Below are 21566 nucleotides of genomic sequence, written 5' to 3' on the forward strand. Positions count from 1 at the left end.
AACGTATGGATGATTTATGGTCTAAGCATTAAAAAGAGTTTGGAAGTGGGGTTGATGAAGTTCTTATAGTAGATAGCGGTCAGCATACATTTTTTTTCTCTCAGTTTATTTACAATTTCTTAAAACAAATATACTGCTACTTTTTGGTGTACTTATCAGCTTTGTTTACATATTGTGTTATTAATAACGTGTCCATACTTAGCCTTTTCTATATGTTTCCCCTCACTCTATCTGCACTATCTGTAATAATGTACATTTCCCTGTTGCGGGACAAGTAAAGGATTTCTGATTCAGATTATATTAGAGTACGTTTATTTTACCATATCATTACACAAGAAAATGTCCCATGCTTTGCGAAAAGTATTGAATGATGTCGTTGTTTTGATTTGGAAGCATTCCGTTTGCGGGATCCTACGATAAGTGAATCAAAGTGATATTAAAGGTTAGTACTTTTATGGTAAATAAAAGCTACACTTTTACACATATTGATGTGCACCTCATTCATTTCCAATAGAATATTTAAACCTTCCTGCTTATACCTCAAATTCTCCATCATATTAGTTCAAAAGGAGGAAGGAGAAAGAGGAGGGAAATCATGAAAGCAGAGTGTTTTGTATTTTCATCGTGCAATCTCCCTCCTACCGCTTACAATTTGTTTGTATTTTTAATTCCTAGAGATGGCAATACAAATGAACATCGAGGTTCAGTTCAGATGATTTTAAAGAAAGCAAGGAATGTGGAAATGTTATAAAAATGAGTCAAGCTATGAGAAAGGAGTGGGAGGATGTGATGACAAAGAAAGGATAAGAGTTTCAGAGAAAATGGGACAGGAGGAAAGGATAGAGGAGGAAAAGAAAAAAGGAGGGATTTTGGTCCGGCCTAGTGTTGACAACTGCCTCAGCATGACAGGTCAGGGAGGAAGAAAGAAGGAAGGGAGGGAGGGAGATACGGGAGAGATAAGCCTTAGGTGTTGTATAATAACGACAAAAGACGCAAGGAGGGAAAATAAGGGAGAAAAAGAATGATACAAATTCTGAGGAAACAAAAGCGGATAGAGAAAAAGAAAGTGCATATTGATAGGTGAGATGACAGAGAGATTTCTCTATCTGAGTAATTAGCAGCTGCTGAGGTGGTCTGAAGTCCAACATGGCACAAGCTCACACAAACACACATACACGCACACACACACACACACACACACACACACACACACACACACACACACACACACACACACACACACACACACACACACACACACACACACACACACACACACACACACACACACCATCTGTGGCAGACTCAGGCAGGCAATTGGCTGCCATTTTCAGCACAAAAACCCACATACAGTACAGGGTCTCCCCTAGATGTTTTTCAGCTTTTCTCTGCGGTGCGAAAACCACCCCTGCTTCTGAAAATGAGACTATTCCCTGCACACAGGTCACCACTACACACACTTACTCCCCCCTATCGAGCAGGAGAAAAGGCTGCAAAATGAAAGCAAAGACTCAAAATATCAAGGCTAGAAGGAGATACCGCTTCAGAGGCATTTCTTTTATGATAAATACTGCTTTTAGCGATGCTTCAGAGGATGTCTAGTAAACCAGCCAATTATAGAAACGACCATGACTTAGTTGTTAAAGTCATGGGGGACTTTTACCGTCAAGCCTGCACCAAAAGCTGTCTCTTGTTAAGATGCAGATTCATGTAAAACATTGTGTCTGTGAGGGGCCATATAACCAATCACAATTCATTTGACACTTTTTTGGGAGGGTAAAAGCTTCAGAAGGCAAGGACATCAGGGAGCCTCTCATGGAAAAGTAATTATTTTCTATTCAGACCTGTTACAAATCTGAGGAATGTGTCTTTTTACAGCACAGTGCAACACCTAGACAGTTTTAGTGCTACCTCTGGCTATTCATGGTCCACCACTGATCCATTCAGAGGGATATTGTATTCCAATACAATCCCATTGACGAGGCAGCCCGGTTCAATTACTAAAGAGGAGCTATGAGATAATCGGGTAAAGAGAAATGGATTTTCCCTTAAAATGGTCACTGCTCTGTGAGGAGAGGAATAGACGGACAAGAGAAAAGAAATGAGAGGCGATACAAAATAAATAAAATTGGGGATAGTAAGAGAAAGACATGCCAGGGCAGAGAGCATGGGACACATTTTACACCCACGCCTGATAAAAAAAGGACGTAAATCGAGGCCTTTTGATCAGCAGTGCATCAATTACTCTTCCTCCTGAGTCACAGTCACATCCTATATCTGCATATGAAAGCAGAGTTGACAGAATTTACAAAAGGTAAATATGTTGGTATCCGAAGTGTTAGTATCCCATTTGCAATCCCAGTAGAATTGTACAACAATTAGTGAGTGGGCTTTGGTGTGTTTGATGCAAGTAAATAGTCCACAAAGAGAGCATAAGAGGCAGAATCAAATGACCAAAATGCAATCTCGGAACCCATTTTCTTTTGCTTTTAGTTTCTTTATCTGTATACATACAGTATGCAGATATCTATTTATAAAGACGCGATGAGTTGACGTCTCTCAACTTCAACTCCACTCTCGCGTATCAAGTTGCTAATTGGAATGTGAATTTGGAAGTTTTTAACTGGGACAACAAATATATAAGTTGTTGCCCCCAGAGGCTAAATCTTCATCACAACAATAGCTGAGAAGTCAAATTACCTTGTGAGTGACCTTGCAACCTTGGAATCCAGGGGATGACAGGCAATATGTCTGGGGTCCCGGCACGGATAACCAGTGCAAGACTTCCCCCTCAATGTGACGATCATTGTTTGCATTATGCTTACCTACTTTAGATGCAAGAAAGTTGACATACCACTATGGCTGGATTGTTTCAAAGTAGTCATTTAACAAACTCATTTTAGGCTAAAAAAGAAGAAGGATTCTAGTCCTCATTGTGAGCTGTACATCTTCTTTATAGAACATCTTTGCATTAAGTCTTCTGTTTTAAGTCAAGTAATGGCTTGCCTATGTTATATGTTGTCCCTCTGTCCTGCTTGGCTTTATATATTTAAGGGCGATAGGGGCTATTGCCTGAATATGTTTTGAGCATTAGCATGACATGGGACAGAATGAACATGAACATTGAAATATGGCTACATTTAGCACATTTACATCACAGATACATTATGCTCATGAACATGTACTGTAGTTTCCTGTAGTTTAAATTAATAAATGACGAGGGAGAGAGAAAGAAAGGGACATTGTTGAAACCCTGCAGTGTGTGTTTGTAAGTGTGTGTGTGTGTGTGTGTCCTTGTGTGTGTGGCTGAGAAGGGACACAATATGGCACCATTAAGCCACTTCTAATAACATCACATTCAGCATGGAGCCTCTAAGACCACACTGTGCAGGTGTGTGTGTGTGTGTGTGTGTGTGTGTGTGTGTGTGTGTGTGTGTGTGTGTGTGTGTGTGTGTGTGTGTGTGTGTGTGTGTGTGTGTGTGTGTGTGTGTGTGTGTGTGTGTGTGTGTGTGTGTGTGTGTGTGTGTGTGTGTGTGTGTGTGTGTGTGTGTTGTGTGTGTGTGTGTGTGTGTGTGTGTGTGTGTGTGTGTGTGTGTGTGTGTGTGTGTGTGTGTGTGTGTGTGTAACTTAACCCTGTATGTGCATTTGTGTAGGTGTGCTTCTCATTTGTGCTTACGGCCAGATGTCCCTATACGTATTGTATGCGTGTTACGGCCTATAGCCTGTAAATGACGGTCTTAGTCCTTTTTGTTGGCATTTGTGAATGTGTACTTGTAAAAAGTGGTTTACTTTTATCAATGGTGTGTGTATGTTTGTGCTTGTGAGTGTGCTCTATGTATGTACAAATTATGCTGACATAAAACGTACCCAAACAACGTCATCTTTACCTCTTCTTGACCGGTATGTTTGGCTATTGTTAGTGGACATGAACCACCAAACTACCAAGATATAAGGGCTAGTTTGGATGGTTTGAACTAGGGTTGAATGAAGCTTTTTGTCCATTGTCAGTGTAATACCCCAGGTTGGAGTACCAATTGATGACGGGGTAGACCAGCAACTCTTGTGTTCAGCAAGGTAAAAGTGCTGCTTTTGTTCATTGCGTCTGTTGGCCTTAGCATAAAATAAGGTTGCAGTTCCCTTTTGGAAAGGGCCGCCTGTTGCATAGGTAACGAGGTGAAAAAAATATGCATACTTAGATTGATATTTATTTTAATTGGCCTCTTTAGGTTTTCTGCTGCCCACTGGCCACAGCAGTAAATGACTTCCCGCTGGTATTCCTGTCCGCCTCACCAAATTGGGGGCATGCTGACCGCCATCTACTTTAAGAACTTCATCAACCCCACTTCCAAACATCCAAACTCTTTTTAATACTGTCTGGTTTTCTTTAATCTGTCCCTTCTGCCTTAATGTCCTTATCATTGCTATTGAACACCTACTTGATCTGATATTTAAAGCTTTTCAAAGGAATGCCTGTTCATTAAAGCAGAATATCCCAGCTTCAAGTCACAATGTCTTGATTAGTTTTAGGAGGAGCAGAGAATAATAAGCTAGGAAATGTAATTGCATTAGTATAAAAGGAGAAATATACAACTGTCATTGAATTATAATTAGTTTAGAAAAAGCCAAGAACTTGTGTTTCTGTTATGGGCAGCTGTTGAAAAAAGGAACTTTCTTTCAGGCCGGTACCAGATCTGTTTGCTGGAGGGCGTCACATAATGGAAGTTAATGAGGGTTAGGGATAGCCAAATAACTTATTCAATATCTCATTAAAATGTCAGTTTTCTTCCTCCAGGTATTATTAAATTCCCCAAACTCTGACAGTTTGACGCAATTCCTATGCTGACAAGAGCATCAAATGAAATTAGCTGGATCATAGCAACAACCGTTTGTTGGATAACATTAAGAAATAGAAGCCCAACATGTGCTAAGTGTCCAAGTCCAGTCGAAATGTATCATTCCCCGAGGATACATTTAGTTCCAGCAAAGTATACAAACGCATTCATCGTATAAAACATCCAATACTGCTGTGCAACGATGTAGACATGTACAAATGTTAGATTAATTTAAATGAATACAATTGCACAAAAAAGCCAAATGCCAATGAAAAAAGTTATTAAATTCAAGATCACTTCCAAATACGGGATGTGAATTGTTGTCCAAAAAAAAAGAGACTTCATATATTTTTGTCCTTTGAGCAGAATTGATTTATATACAACCAGAAGGTAGAAGTGTGAGCTAGATTTGCCAGGGTGATCATGACAGATACAGTACATATTAGGGATGTCCCGATCACCTTTTTTTGCTCCCGATCCGATTCCGATCATTTGATTTTGACAATCTGCCAATACCGATTTTTCCCGATCCGATCTTTATGCAATGCATTAAGAGAAAAAAAAGGTAACAGATAACGGCTGGTCATCAAACACGATGAATTCAGCTATCTTGGCTGTTATCTGTTCTGGGGCAGTTTCTCTTTCCTTTTGAAAGTCTCTGAAAGTGTCGGTTGTTTCAGTGCCGTTACCCGAGTGGCCGCTGTGTACTCGCCGTGTTGTTGTTGGTGTTTGTTTCTCAGGTAGCGTATTAGATTGGTCGTGTTGAACGTAGCTCTGTTCTTTCCCCACGCGGAACCTCCGCCTTGCAAACATTGCATCTGGCTGTTACACTGCCTTCGCTTTCAATTTTATAATACTTCCAAACTCCTGACATTTTCTCTGTCCCGACTCCTGAGTCACCAGCTGAACGTAGCCTCTCGTTAGCTTACTGCTGCTATAGACACTGCGCCCACTCTGTTGCCAGATTTCAGAGAAATAAGCAACCAGGTCTGAAAACAAGCCCAAAGAAAGCAACACATACATGATGTTGTGTAATTTTAAACCAAAACTAAGTCCTCAGGATGACTTTAAGACGTAAACATGGTTATTTTTGTTTTGTAACATTAAATTAAAAAAAAATATTTTATAAAAAAAAAAAAAAAAAAAATCCCGATCCCCGATTTTTTTCTCCCGATCCCCGATTTTTGGAAAATCACGTGATCGGCTCCGATCCCCGATCACGTGATCGGATCGGGACATCTCTAGTACATATGGCCTGAGCCTTCCTATTGGCAAGATTATAATTACCAAGCATATCACAATACAGATGGACCGACCACTCAATTAAACTTCTATTGAACGTAAGCATCACTGAATTGCACATATTAAAAGAGTTGTTTTTCTCAAGAAAATACATTGTTGGACTTTTTTTGAAATTGCATCCACATTTTGATGAAAGCTGAACATTTCGTCAAACACCCAAATACTTGACTGGATTGGGCAACAGCCTCCTAAAGACAACCATAATGTCCTTGGGTTTGTAAATGTTCAACTCCAGAAAAGTCTCTTTAACCAATGACACAAAGGTGCAAATATTGGCCAATAACCGAGTGTATTTCAAATTATAATATTGGATGTGTTTTACTGTAATATAAATGTCCCTTTAGTTGTGTTTTGCTTAACCTGCATGACACAACAAAATGTTTTAATCTACAATTTAAAAAATGTTTTAATCTACAAGTTGTTTTTACACTGTGTTGGCAGTCTCATGGATGCAGGTATTTCAATGGCTCCATGTTAACCAGATACAACTCTCTTCATTCTTTGTTTACATTAGCAAGCATCGCTAACACTCAGAGCTAACCTGTACTGGAGAGAGTATGCAGGCAATAAAAAAAAGGAACTCACCTTGTAGTGAAACCCACAAAAAAAAAGCATTTGAGCTCCATACTGTTTCAGAAATAATCCTTGAAGTGCTTTGGAACATGATATGGCATTTAATCACGGCAGCATTTCGCTGCATCTGAGCAGAGCAGACAGCTTGTCACAGGACTCACAGTGTGTCTGTGTGCTCAAAAGAGGGTGGGGCCAGCAGGGCTGAAATAGTGGGATATGAGGGATGTCTAAAATGCATGATCTGTTTGGTATTTTGAGCATAACACATCATAGATATGTTTTTTATATATTCTACTATATGTGAGACCCTACAAATAGTCTAAAAATAGCATGATAGGTGATCTTTAAGTTTTACAAAAGGCCTCAAGAGTATACATGTGTTTGCCTACCAAGGTGCCAAATCTGTGCTGGAAGGGTCTCTTAATTTTGAGCTAGTATGCAGGTAATGGGAATATAAGTGATGTATGCTTTCATTGGCTCATTGGGGAGGATAAATCTGATCCAAAGTGGTACTAAAATCTAAAAGTTATTGTTTTAAGTACTGTACTTCTTCACTAGGACTCCGTGGCAGCAGAAATATTGCTTCTCAACGGCACCTTTCTTAAACAGAGGATACATTAAAACCCTTAAAGACCTTGTAACCTGCTGATTCAGCAAATAAACGAATAGCAAAACAAAAAACAGCAAAGATAAAGCAACAATATAGACTATGATAGAGACATTGGCAGGGAGGAAACATCAACTAGCGGTGGCAGTATTGAGACTCCACAGAGCGTGACACCCCCATATGGAAACACCATATGTCCTCATCAATACAACATACTAATGTATAATACATACCCACACACAGTCTGCAGAATGACACAACATCAAGTCAGCAGCCACACACACCACGCACACTTGAGCACGCTCAGACTCACACACAGTTTAGTTGGTGTAATGACCCATTTGGCATTGAGGAGCATCTGTTTAGCAAATGAAGACTTGTCGTGGGGATGTTAGTAATTTTCTCCCTGACACAGTGAGCAAACAGGGAAAACGTGATCCTCCTTAGCACTTACAACCAATGGCCTGTCCTGTACTGCGCTGTCATTCTCCTCTAGCCCCCCTATCTTTTCTGTCACTACCCACCAAACCAATGAGAACATGTCTCAAAAGAAGCCACTAAAAAGAAACTGCTACTCAATCTTCTACAAAATCAAGGCCCCAGAAAGCGCAATAAAAGTCTTTGACATGAAAAAAAGGATTGTACACACTCTAAGAAAAAGCATCTTCTCAAATTATCCTTTCAGTCATGTTGCTTTTTATATTTTCCTTTCCCCTCTTGCTCTTCACGAGGGAGGATCAGGTCATGACAGCCTGTACTTTCTGCTCTGTCATTATCAAGCAGGAAGCCGACTGAAGAGAATGATGTCAACCTCCTGCAGAGAGAAAAGGCTCCACAGTTTCCCTTTTTATCATTGCAAAGTAAAATAAAAACATAAATAACATATAGTAGGAGGGAAGGTAACGATGTGAATCCGGCAGAAGAGCAGGGCACCATTAAAGGAATGGAAAGAACACATAATGCATTTGTTCTTAATGGTTAATTCCTAAATATACCCCTGCAAAGTTCATGAAATTAAAGGCGAAAAAAGCATGGCACAACTGTTTTATATTGTTTATTAAAGTCTGTTAGTGGCATTTGCACCTTTGAAAAAAATATCTACTGTATCTCCATGCAATTTACATAGAAGACTCAGTAAAGGTATATACGTACATTTCATTTATTTCTCCCCCAGGACCTGATCCACTGATTCTAGGGATTCCATTGAAATGTATTTAATTTAGCTATTTAAAAAACAAATCTGGAACCATGATAAAAGTGTCCATTTAAACAATTGTACAGCCGCCATGTTTCTGTTCCTACTGTATGTTAATCTCTTGAATAATTTTTGGAATATAGTGTGCTTGGGTAGGATTACTTCCAGGATTCATAATGAAGTAGTTTATGGTATTCCAATTTGGATAAGGGTACATGTAAACGCAAAAATAATAACTAAAAAACTCCAAGATGCTCTCTTTTTAAACAATGGAAATACCTTTATTGTAATTGCATAGTCCCGTTACACCCAAAACAAACTGTTTCAACAGCGAGCATTTGTCTGGGAGTCAAACAAATATCACGGTACAATTGGACGTTTAATTTCTATGGCAATGTTGGCGTAGGTTGTGCAGTTTGTTTGTTGCTTCCAGGCAGTCATCCAATGTCCTCACATTGGATTTATTTAGGGAATAAGAAGAAATCAAGATGCCTTTTTTATGCTTCTACTGGGAGTTGTCAAAATGTCCCACATATGGGAGCCTTAAGACCCCCTTGCCAGCAAATAAACGCCCGTAACACGCATTAACATTCTCAACACGGATAAATGCTCAAGGAAATATTAAATGTCATTAAGGGTAATAAATGCAAACTTAAATGTACCATGTTTAGTGTGGTTTGCAGAGGTCTTAAGGTATAGAATGGGATTGATTACACTATGAAAATGTCTTTGTCTGTGAGTTTTTAAAAGGTCCTTAAAGCATATGTGTTTAGCAAATATGTCAGAGAATATATACACTAAACGGCTGTGGATAGTTTACAATACTCTTTGATGCATTTATATATACCATTATGTTCCTATATGTGTCTTTGTTTAATCTGTCTTACCTATTAGATTGATGACATATTCAAGACAATTTAGTAGTTAGGGCTGGAGTAGCTTAGTTTTAAGGGTTTTGGTTAGTGTTAGGCATGTAATGTTTCTGTATAACACATGAACTGTCCCCAATTCCAGATGTATTAATAATACATAATATAAATACTTTATGTTCAATCTCTGGGTCCTTATTCTAAAGCTTTGTATAGATTATCAGGGTGTCCCACTTCACATATTTCATTATGTCTCATAATTGTACTTGTATTATTTTTAATTTGTGAATAAATAAATGATGATTATGATGATAAAGACCTAAAAAGTCAAATTTAAAAATAAATTATTCCCATTTGTCAAAGCAAGACAAGTGCTCAATCTATGCTGAATAATAAGTATCATTGCCCACTGAAAAGTATGACCCAGTTACATAGGAAAAACCCTCATAATTCCTGGTCTGTAGCCTGTTAACGGAGCTTTTGTCAAGCGTGGGCTGCAAAGTGGGTGAAGCTGGATTCAGGTCTGAGGTCAATGCCATACCATATGCACCTTTAATTGGCAGCATTGTGTAAAAGTGCTTTGACTCTAACATACACACGCAGAAAAACATACAAGGTGTGATTCCGGATCGGAATCGGAATCGAAATTGCCGTGGGTTGATACATACATGCATTCATGTACTTCCTCTTAAGTATATGCTGGACCTTTAAACCACGGTCAAGCATTAGAAATAATGAGAAACCAGAAAAAAGGATTACAACATGTGAGGCTATAAGGAAGCAAGTATGGTACGGAGAGAAAAGTGAATATAAAAACATCAGGGGAGAGCACAGGAGGTGAAAGAGCAATGAAATCCGAGACAGGTAAGAAAAAGTCAACTAAAGAAGAAGGCTTTAAGGTGAATTTGTAACTGCACACACAGCACCCTGACACTCAATGTTTCCCTCTTCTGGTGCTCGCTAAAGACATACACAGCATGTTCTTCCTACTGTCACACAACTTCTAAAAACTCTTTTGCTTTGCTACTTCCTCTGCATCATGATAAGACCCTGCGGTGGTTGTCATCTTTACTTCTGCCCATAGAGTTGATATTCAATGAATATAAACTCTATATTACTCTCTTGATCCCTAATTTTAAACTGAAGAGTAACCCTGTCTCCTACGAAATTACCTTCTCATACAACATTCCTAACATGTTTAGAAAGTAAACATATTTTATTACGGTCCAAGTTTTAAACAAGAGGTTAACGATGTTATTCTTGGCCCAACAAAACATATATGCAACAAAACTACTTGATTATTTTCAGGCTACAACACTACTGAGTAGAGTTAACCTGTTAAGCCCATGAGCCTGTTTTTCAGGTTTCAGGCTAGAAAATGACATTCCCAGAACAAATGACTATAACTTCACTTCTAAAAGGGGAAAATGAATCATCTTTTTTCTCAAAGCAATGTTAAACCTGTGAGTTGGATGTAGAGGAGTCAGAATCAATATAGATGTTGTTATCTTAAAGTAAATTCAGATTGAACATAGTAAAACAAATTAAATTATAGTGTCCGTCCAAAGAAACCATTACTTATAGTGAAAACCACCCTTGAATGATGGGATCGGAGACTAAAATCTATAGGAATCCAAACTATAACATATAATAAGTACCCCGTAACAAGATTTATGCAAAACAAGTGAAATTTGACCTTTGTAGAGAGGTTTAGAAAAAAAAACACCTCTGGGGTCATTTGGGTGTATTTGCCTTATCTCTGGAACCCATCGGTAAATGTTGATGATTGACACCACTTTTTAAAACTCTCATACACTCTTGTAGCTCTCATAGCAGCTATATATGAAAACTCCGGTTATTGACATACATGTTATGATGGATTATCAGTAATCATTTCAAAGTGACACAGAGACATTGGATTAACCTTCAGCAGCATTTATATGCGTTGTAATGCCATTGAACACAACTTTTGATCAGAAAACAGCAAAGGTAAGAAGTATTTGCCGTTTTGGCCCCGTAAAGTAAAGTTGTGTGTTGTGTTTGCTGGTTTTCGCTGCCGTGAGTGTTGGTTGCACAGTGATGATACTTACACCATTGGAATCCGTGGAATCTCAGCTTTCATATGATATCTTGTTTGTGCAGATCCGATGAAGTATACAATATCTCTACCGAGAGTTATGTGCTAAGTGCGTTAGCACTCTTTCGCTTAGTGCTAATTCAGAGGCTCGGCGTTAGACTTGTGTTTGTTTCGGTAAAAATGGTTCATATCGTCAGGTAGCTGAGTTTCTTCCCGTTAAGTGGGTATGACACATTCATAGTTTGTTAAATGTTAAGAAGCCCTCAGACGCTGTTTCTTGCAAGATGTTGTTAAGCCCGGGGCCCCCCGCTTAACAGGTTAATCATTACAGTTTGGATATAAAAAAGTACATTAGTCACGTTATTTAAAGGTCACCTATTATTCTCTTTTCCAAAAATATATTATAGTTCTCAGATATATACAAAACATGTCTCTGAAGTGTTTGGCTCCAAATACAAAACAGTAGCATGCCATAAACCCCTCTGTCTCAGCCCTGTTTCAAAAGTGCTGATTCTGTGTCTGTAGCTTTAAATGCTAATGAGCTGCTGCTGGCCACGCCCCTCTGAGAGATGTTTGGTTCAAAAAATCACAATGGTGATCTAGGAGGAGATTCAGGTGATAAGGTGGGTGGTTTTACGTGTATTGGTTAGTGGCTAATAGTCGCCAAACCCAGAAAACAAATATGTCAAAACAAGATACATGTATCTTTGAAACTTTTCAAAAATGTTGATTTACTTGAAGTTTAGTTGCTTTGTCAGGGGAAGACAAAGTTGAGTATGAAGGGCCGTGTAGGCCAAAATTCAAACTCACCTCACACACACACTACTGAAAACATTTGGCCTTGCACACACACTACTGAAATCCTCTCACATTCACTACTGAACACCTCACACACACACTACTGAAAATTAAGCCTCACACACACACTACTGAAAATTAAGCCTCACACACACACTACTGAAATCCTCTCACATTCACTACTGAACACCTCACGCACACACTACTGAAAACATCTGGCCTTGCACACACACTACTGAAATCCTCTCACATTCACTACTGAACACCTCACACACACACACTACTGAAAACATCTGGCCTTGCACACACACTACTGACATTCTCTCACATTCACTACTGAACACCTCACACACACACTACTGAAAATTAAGCCTCACACACACTACTGAAATCATCTCACGTTCACTACTGAACACCTCACACACACAATACTGAAAATTAACCTCACACACACACTCCTGAAAAACATTTTACTGAAAGGTTCTCAGTAGGGAATGTGCATGTGTTTCACCTATGTGTGTGTGAGGGGATTCTTGCTGTAACGGAAGTCATTCTAATGTAACGGATGTCATTCTAATGTAACGGAAGTCAGTGGTCTCTTTGCTAGCCCCGTTAGCTTCATTAGCTCCAGGCTGCTACTACTCCGAAGTGGTTGTTGTGTTGATGCCTGGTGGAGTATTCTTCATTGAAATATCGCACTTATCGTATGGCTCTGCGGTTCAAACAGACCGTCCATGAATGCAGTTTATTCGGTAAGTACAATTCAAGCACTTTATTTCTTACTTGTCTTTTTATTCAGCTAACAAGCGAGACGAAGCTACATCTGTGCTAACGATGCTATCCGTAGCATACAAGTTAAAACATAATGGAGAAGTGTAACACATTAAGAAGGATTATACCTACTGTAAAACATAAGGCTTCTCGGTGAAGTTGGTAAAATAAGGTCATGCTTGTACATTAGTTAGTTTGCTAGTTAGGTAACTGTATGCATTGTTATTGTTAATTTAAAATAGCTATGCTCGACGATGCAGACAGCTAGCGTCACATTAGTGTGGAAGAGCAGAGTACTGTATGAGATTAACCTCACTATAAGATCTGTGTATCTGAAAAATATGAATCTCACATTTCCAGTTGGTTCCAGAAATAACGTTGACGTAGATAGTGCAATATGGTTTGAAACTAGCTGGAAATAAGGTCTGTGGTTGAGACACATTTAAGAGACGGGTCACGTTTTGTTCAGCCGGATAATATCCACATGTCTAACCTACTTTTATAATTTTCAAATCATAAATCTAGTTGCCAGAAGCAAAATGCTAACGGTATGCTTAAAGGAACTGCAGCTGCTTCAACGTCACGCCGATTTAAGATCCATATTCAAACATACAGATTATAAATGGTACAAGTTGAAGCGTTTGTTTGAACAGTTTGCAGGAACTTGCTTTCAAGCAGAACTTGAACATGTACATAAATAGCTGACGTTAATAATGCTAACTAGCGAGCTAGCTGTGTAGATCTGCTGCACTATTTACTACAGCCCGGCTGTCCGCAGCCGACTTTATAACAGTATTAAGTGAAAACCATTCAAAATATTTTATAGAATAAATCCGTTATCCAAATCCCATAAAAACACAAGACAACCAGCAATTAGACAATACCCTGTGTCGTATTTTTGTCGGATGAATGCAAGCTGATATTGTCACTTTTTAAAAAACCTAAATAAGGGTTGTTCCCTCTTGTTTTCTCTTTGTTAGGATAATACTACAGTAAATGGGCTCTGCGGAAGGTGACACCCTTGCAAACCAAAAAAGAGAAATACAAGTATTTGTATTCCCCCCGGTCTGCACGTTTTACTTTGCTTAAGGTAAGTGAACATGAAACTATTCAGCATAACTTTCAATAATAATCTACGGTATTTATTGAGTTTTGGGATATTACTTGCATACAAATCTATAAATGCCTTAAGGTTTCTAAAACATACAATATGTGGTAAATTCAACAGTGGACCCAGCAAAGATTCACATTTTTGCACGATTTGTTATTGATTTGTTGCTGTTACTTAATTATACTTTTAATAAATTCAAGTCAAGCTTAGTTACATGTGATGGGAGCTATATGCTCTTACCTGTGTGCCTCCTCCGCAACCAGACTGTATTCAAACTCTTAAGTACCAGTTCTATCTACTTTAAACAATTAAAAAGACACAATCAACTACATTTATTGATATACCAATCTTTATTTTTGGGGCCCCTTCTTCTTTTAAAATTAAACTTTCAGACATGAGATATTGAAATACAGTAATAGTTTTGTCTATTTAAAAAAGAATGAGCCATTCCTTACAGTTAACTTCATATTTCTTATTGTCTAAAGCATTTATGACACACATTTCCCCCTCATATTCACAGTGTGGATCAATTGAGACAGCGTGCAGAGACTTTGGGAGAAACCTCAGCGTGACGGATGTCCTGTCTGTGGGTTTGGCTGGAGAAGGTGGAGAGGTCTTTCTCTGGGATGAGGACGTGGCCTGATGGAGGAGGACCAGGTCTGATGAAGAAACCACCTAACGGTATCTGTGAGCCCATACTGGGCTCAGCTGCCACAAACAAATGATGGTCCTGTTTGACTTTGTGTTCACAATAAAAGTGTAGTTTCTTAGTGAATGTCCTGTATTGGTCTTTAATCTGAAATCAGCTTTTCATTTTCTTCTTGCCCCTCTGAGAAAACAGTGAGGCAGTTGTGTCCTTCAGGTATGTCCTTTCCTAACAGAAATGACAAGAAACATATGACATTATTGCAGAGCAAGTGTGTTATTTATGAAACGTTTGTTTATTTAGCGGCTGTAGAAATAATGTGTTAATTCATCACTTTGTACTACAAAGATAATCAGATTATGAATGAACAGTCTGCAGTTATTCAACATTAAAATATCTTATTAAATAATATTCAACTGCTCGGTTGTCTCACTGCAAGAACCACTTTTACCACGTCTTTTACAGACAATATGTAGAGACAAATGGTAGCAATTCTCACAATGTAAAATAATAATTGCCTTAAATACATTGAAATGTGAAAGCTGATTATAGTTGTTACTTTATCTATTTAAACCAGAACGTTTCTCGATTCCTTGTACCTTTGAGTCCATGCTGAAGTTCACTGATGTTTGGAATAGGTCTGTCTCTCGTGGTCAGCATCCTCTGGTCTGTCTGCCGCATCACCTGGAAACTTTAAACAAACAGATATATATGTAAAGTAACAATGTGTTGGTCACAGACTTTTTTACATGCAAATGTCATGTGATAATCTTTGTTATCCTTAAAGAAAGTGCTGGATATCAAAGCCCTTACTGTATCTTATCAGTTGGATTGTGTATTATTGTATAGTTGTGGTCCTTTTTATTTTAGAATCGTTTTTCATGAGACAGTCAATTTAAATATTTGTCCTATGCCATATTCACATTCATTTGTAACACACACGTAAGGGTAAAAGACAAACATCTTCAACACATGTAATGCAATGAATAAGCTTCATTGTCACAGAAGCACACATAATGTCATATCTAATATTTAAACAAATAATTTCCTTGTCCCTAAAGCATTGACTGAGCTATTTTTCGTCCTCAAATGCAGGCATTAAGTTACATGTTCATGTTCTGCTGCCACAATAAGTCGGTTTCTCCAGTGTAATGATAATAAAATGCTAAGTAAGTATTGGTAATATTAATAAAAACAACAACGTTTGGGTTCGTTCGTTTAATATGATGAACGTTAACCAGTAAGCTTCAATAATCAACTCCAGCTCAACAAACCATATTGCACTATCTACGTTAACGTTATTTCTGGAACCAACTGGAAATGTGAGATTCATATTTTTCAGATACACAGATCTTATAGTGAGGTTAATCTCATACAGTACTCTGCTCTTCAACACAAATGTGACGCTAGCTGTCTGCATCGTCGAGCATAGCTATTTTAAATGAACAATAACAATGCATACAGTTACCTAACTAGCAAACTAACTAATGTACAAGCATGACCTTATTTTACCAACCTCACCGAGAAGCCTTATGTTTTACAGTATAAACCTTCTTAATGTGTTACACTTCTCCATTATGTTTTAACTTGTATGCTACGGATAGCATCGTTAGCACAGATGTAGCTTCGTCTCGCTTGTTAGCTGAATAAAAAGACAAGTAAGAAATAAAATGCTTGAATTGTACTTACCGAATAAACTGCATTCATGAACGGTCTGTTTGAACCGCAGAGCCATACGATAAGTGCGATATTTCAATGAAGAATACTCCACCAGGCATCACCACAACAAACACTTCGGAGTAGCAGCCTGGAGCTAATGAAGCTAACGGGGCTAGCAAAGAGACCACTGACTTCCGTTCCATTAGAATGACTTCCGTTACAGCAAGAATCCCCTCACACACACATAGGTGAAACACATGCACATTCCCTACTGAGAACCTTTCAGTAAAATGTTTTTCAGGAGTGTGTGTGTGAGGTTAATTTGCAGTATTGTGTGTGTGATGTGTTCAGTAGTGAACGTGAGATGATTTCAGTAGTGTGTGTGTGAGGCTTAATTTTCAGTAGTGTGTGTGTGTGTGTGTGTGTGTGTGTGTGTGTGTGTGTGTGTGTGTGTGTGTGTGTGTGTGTGTGTGTGTGTGTGTGTGGGTGTGTGTGTGTGTGTGTGTGTGTGTGTGTGTGTGTGTGTGTGTGAGGTGTTCAGTAGTGAATGTGAGAGGATTTCAGTAGTGTGTGTGCAAGGCCAGATGTTTTCAGTAGTGTGTGTGTGAGGTGTTCAGTAGTGAATGTGAGAGGATTTCAGTAGTGTGTGTGCAAGGCCAGATGTTTTCAGTAGTGTGTGCGTGAGGTGTTCAGTAGTGAATGTGAGAGGATTTCAGTAGTGTGTGTGCAAGGCCAGATGTTTTCAGTAGTGTGTGTGTGTGAGGTGTTCAGTCGTGAATTTGAGAGGATTTCAGTAGTGTGTGTGTGAGGCTTAATTTTCAGTAGTGTATGTGTGAGGTGTTCAGTAGTGAATGTGAGAGGATTTCAGTAGTGTGTGTGCAAGGCCAGATGTTTTCAGTAGTGTGTATGTGAGGTGTTCAGTAGTGAATTTGAGAGGATTTCAGTAGTGTGTGTGTGAGGCTTAATTTTCAGTAGTGTATGTGTGAGGTGTTCAGTAGTGAATGTGAGAGGATTTCAGTAGTGTGTGTGCAAGGCCAGATGTTTTCAGTAGTGTGTGTGTGAGCCTAATTTTCAGTAGTGTGTGTGTGAGGTGTTCAGTAGTGAATGTGAGAGTATTTCAGTAGTGTGTGTGGAAGGCCAGATGTGTTCAGTAGTGTGTGTGTGAGGTGTTCAGTAGTGAACGTGAGAGTATTTCAGTAGTGTGTGTGCAAGGCCAGATGTTTTCAGTAGTGTGTGTGCGAGGTGAGTTTGAATTTTGGCCTACACGGCCCCTCATAGTAAAGTGTCTCATCTACAACCTTTCAAATCTATGCATGCAGACTATAGAAACATCGGATATTGTGTCTTTGAAAACTGTCCTTACAGCGCCCTAATGGGTGCCACTTGTTATCAAACTGATTTCCAAACCTCCCTCCATCTGTCTGTCCTCCTTTCCGTATCCTTCGTTCATCTGCTCACTCTGTCTCTTCCTCTCTCCTTGTACAATGTTCAATCGTTATAAATCAACGTCCCAGCATGTTTCTTTGATAACATGAGACATTTATGAATAATAAATAGCTCTCTCCCACTCCTTATTACTTATTGACATCTTGTGTCATATTAGTAAATGAAGGGGATAAAAAGGACTGGCAGGGTGTCGTTGTTTAAACTTCTTAAAACAAGAGATTTCTAGATATCACTTGCCATTATGTGGTTCATGACCCACTGAACTGATTATGTCGACTTTCAATCGCACATTTTGAAAGCTGCTTGAGGAAAATCCAGCTTTGTTAGGAACAGATAGTGTAAGCTAGAGAAGAGAAAACTGAGAAACATCAAAAAGGACGATTAATAAATAAGCAGCTGTCTTCTTTGTCAAAAGATAATTTATTTTCCTTGGAAAATAATTCTGACTTGAACCCATTCAAATTCAGGCAATATGGCTATTCATCATAACAAATGGTACAGAAGGATTGATAAAATAATATGCGGGTTGAGGCTGACATGACTACGGGTGTCACGAAATGTAGCAGTAGATATCAATACCAGTGAAATTCCACAAATCTTGATACCAAGTCAATACCAGAAGAATAAACAGAACAATACATCCCATGAACTCCAGCATACACACTTTTATTAAACATGTTTTACTGGTTTTGGTCAACAAGTAAATTAGGTCACAGTTTTGTATCTAATATTTACTTTATATTGGTGTTGGACACTATTTTAACACATGATAACCTTGTGATTTGCCTTTACCCAATCAATATTTGCACCATAAGTACACTCTATGAAACCTCTGTTCACTGGTGGCTATTAGGTAGCTGCTATCATAACTAGCTGTCTGTATAGGATACAATGTACTTTAAGTGCCTCAAAGGCCAGACCAAAAGACAATTTCCCCAGCAATTTCCTTACGGGGTAATGAAGTATATCGTATTTTATCGTATATTAGGACAGCTAGTAACGTTAATAGTTACCAATTTTGAACTAGGATTTCAACACAAATGAAAGGCAAACTATATGATGCCTCTGGATAGTGTATCATATTTTCTATCGGCCCTGGGACAACAAGACGCTGAAAGTCTCAACACTACGACTGAAAAACTGCTGTACCATCGGTAGCAAAGAAAAACAAGTACCGTCTGTTTGCTAACTTTGGCATCAACATAGTACAATTTTGTTTTTAAACCTTATTTGTGACATCCCTAGACATACCCTTTTATTGATTGTGTCACAAGTTAGACACTTATATTATTGTTTGTTTGGTGGCTCATCTAAACTCTCCTGTCATTTCAGATCCCGCCTTCCTCCAGGACCTTGTAATCAGCTCATTTCCCTCACCTGGTCTCCCCAGCCCTTCCCCTCACCTGTTACTCATTCCCTCATCACTCCACAGTATTTATACCACCTCACTATCACTTGTCCTTTGCCAGATTGTCTTGTCGTTTCCGCCAAGCTCTCCAGTGAGTGTTGTGCTCTAGCCTAGATGTTTGTCCTGCCCGGTTTTTGATCCCTGCCTGCCTGTTTACGGATCTCGAGTTCCTGCCAGCTCCCTGTCTGGTTTTGGTTGCCTGTCTGACGGATTTACTGGTTTTGACCCTGCCTGTCCCTGACCTGAATAAACTGAACATTGCTAAACACTGGTTGTATCCGAGTCGTGCTATTGGGTTCTGATCTGTACCTGTGATCGTGACAGATTGAGCGATTATGTTCATTATCTGTGATGTGTACACATGCTATCAGTGTTTTTTTTCTGAAAGTGTTTATTGTAATCAATAGCGAGCTCTTTATAATTATGAGCCAATCTAAAATAATGGTATTTTTCGCCTATTTAGCCACTGAAATGTTTTTCTACCAGCAGAGATAACATTAATTTCCTCATGTGACGTTTCCTATTAAGCATTGTGTACATTGCCCTGATATGACAGATATGCCCGAAAGGCACGGAAAAAAACATCATCATCCAAGTGTAAAAATGCCAGTCAAAATCAATCCACGCCCACGACAAATTCAACAACAACATCTCATCATATCTCGGAGCGAGGCAACAACACTCATATCAACACTTGTCAACTCGCCAACTGTGGCTGAAAATTAACACTGGTCAACTATGTTTGTGAAGACATCTTAACCTGCAGCCATGACTCACACCTATAGCTGTCACATGCAAACCTGCAGACAATGATGGTCCATGACGATTATGACGCTACTTTTAATGACGTGATGATGCCATTCAGGCAGCCTGATGACATTTAAGATTACAGTATGAGTTGCAAATGACAGGTGCTAATACATTTGTAGCCAAAATGTAAAGTACCCACGTCGCAAAGGGAAGCGAGGCTAGTACGATGCAACAACTTGTCACTCAAAGTCCCCTTACTAGCATTTTCCAGAGCTTTTAACTGTCTCACAGATATCATTTAGCAAATAATGTTGGTCAGTCGCCATTGGGCTGTAGCATATCTGAGGCTATTCGTGAGCTATATTATTTCTACCAAAGCAGACAGATCAAGTGTGCAGTTTTATCTTGTTCAAAAGAAGATATTTTTACTCAAAAATTAGTTAACAATCAAAATGTATCTGCCGTGAAAAACCGTGAGAGGTGGCTGAAAGGGATTGTGGTTTTAGGGAAAATGGCAATACAGTTAACATGTTGATTATTGTATGTATTTTTTTTATAGGATACAGGGTTGACTGGATTATTCTTTTCACAGAATATTTTTTGCCAGATTCAGCATAATTATATGTCTTCAAATGGCATGAATGTTTATTCTAATTTTAAATAACCCTGTGCAACAGTAACCCATTTGGTAATCCTTTGTAAAGACACCCCTCTTCAGATGCCAACTCATGTTGCACTGCAGACTCAGGGAAATGAACACAACAACAAGAAGATACAGCAATGTATTTAAACAAGCACTTTCACAAGGCCAAATCCCAGAGCATGAGTAGACTGGTTGAGCTTCAGGAAACGTGTTGACATTATGTTTCATTTCAATAGCAATGTCTCTGTGAAGTTGACTGCCTTAGAAATATCCCAAGGCGGAAACACACTCCAAAAAACCAAAAACATAATTCTTGGGCTTGCTTTTATGAATATTACATTTACATTAAGTAATTTACCTATGTTCAAACTTTTACCATCAGAAAGGTATGATTTAAAAAAGGAATTTCCTGTTCCATTCTACGGTCTTGATGTGAGCGGAGAAAACACACACGCACACGCCTTCACACACACACACAGTTAATTTCCCTGATATTCCCTCTGCATCCCTTTTAAAACCTGCTCTATTGACACTACACTGTTCCACTGGGACCCCTAAGAAATAATGTGCCGGCAAGATTTATTGCACACACAAACACATTGCTGAGAGAATGTGTTTATCGCACGCTCTCACACACCAGAACACACTCGAGTGATTAGCTTGAACACACATACATGGCACTTTTTATCATGGAAACACACTCTCTAACACACATGTACACTCTTTCACTCACACAATGAAATACATTGCAGTGCAATATTTGTGTAACACACACACACACACACACACACACACACACACACACACACACACACACACACACACACACACACACACACACACACAGGGTTGCATGGGGAAGGAACCTATTTAAATGCT

The 21566-nt window shown here is 38.8% G+C and overlaps 1 protein-coding gene and 1 long non-coding RNA gene across 5 annotated transcripts in view; both read right to left on the reverse strand.

Moving 5' to 3' along the window:
• The window catches only part of il1rapl2 (interleukin 1 receptor accessory protein-like 2), a 630266-nt gene that overhangs the window by 581109 nt on the left and 27591 nt on the right, over positions 1-21566 (reverse strand). The gene's annotated exons all lie outside the window — the stretch shown is intronic.
• Positions 14920-16582, reverse strand: LOC139434628 (uncharacterized). The gene is made up of 3 exons (XR_011643962.1): positions 16471-16582; positions 15381-15472; positions 14920-15009 (listed from the first exon to the last, which is right to left on the reverse strand). It is a non-coding gene; the product is annotated as an uncharacterized lncRNA (long non-coding RNA).

This window comes from Pseudochaenichthys georgianus, chromosome 10 (assembly GCF_902827115.2).
Source record: "Pseudochaenichthys georgianus chromosome 10, fPseGeo1.2, whole genome shotgun sequence".
Classification (NCBI taxonomy): Eukaryota; Metazoa; Chordata; class Actinopteri; order Perciformes; family Channichthyidae; genus Pseudochaenichthys; species Pseudochaenichthys georgianus.